Here is a 1,006-nt window from a genome sequence, read left to right as displayed (position 1 = left end):
TGTTACCCTATGGTCTAAAGTTTAGCCACTAAACTTTAGCTCTTGAGGCTCCAAAGCAGGTGGTTTAAAGTGTTGTCTAAAGTTTAGTCAACCCCTAAAAGTTCATTAGTTCATTAAACCACATAAGTGCCCTAATAAAAGTTGATCTAAAGTTTTGCTTGCTCTAGCAAAAAATATATATATAGGCACAAAAACCTAGGGCAGAGGAGTCTTTTTATTACATTAGACCTAAACTTTAGCCTCATGATCAAGAGGTCTCTTTGTCTAAAATTTAGTGGCTAAAGTTTATTTGGTTAAAGTATATACCCTTAACTTTTGCCAACTAAATTTTAGACCATGGTTCCAAACATGGTCTAATAAAGGGACATGGTCTCTCTCTCCACATACTTCTTTTTCTTACCTCCTAGTTCTCGTTTTGAATATGGACACGTCCTCAAATCAAGATACAATAGCTATTTAAGTATAACATTTTCTAATTATATATATGCTAGCAACTATTTTAAAATATGATTCTTTGAAAAAAAAAAATTATGACCAATATGCTAGTATCATGTCATTATGAAAAAAAAACTCAATATATAATTTCTAGAATAATTGCAGTTTTGTCTTTAAAGGTCCTCTTTATATATTTCTTTAATAACTAGCAAATATGCTCGTGCGTTGCAACGGAGCGCATGCATGATCTATTGTATGATTCCACACAAATCTATACCTAGATGTATTATCATAACTTATTAACTTTAATTTTCATACTATCCATGTGTTGTAATAGTTTAATATCGTGTGGACCATAAAAATCCATAGTTCTAATACTTAATTATTAAAGTCGACAAGTAGTTAGTTGTTGACGTGTGAACAATTGATCTATCCATTGATGTTTATGACCGGAGGCCTCTCACAATTTTTCCACGTGGCAGCCTTTGTCGGAGATTATAGGGTTATATTTATTTAGACTAAATTAGGCAAGAGATTTTAGTTATATTAGGTGTAGATGTATAGGCATAAA

This window comes from Miscanthus floridulus, chromosome 13 (assembly GCF_019320115.1).
Source record: "Miscanthus floridulus cultivar M001 chromosome 13, ASM1932011v1, whole genome shotgun sequence".
Taxonomy (NCBI): Eukaryota; Viridiplantae; Streptophyta; class Magnoliopsida; order Poales; family Poaceae; genus Miscanthus; species Miscanthus floridulus.
This window is presented reverse-complemented; position numbering follows the sequence as displayed.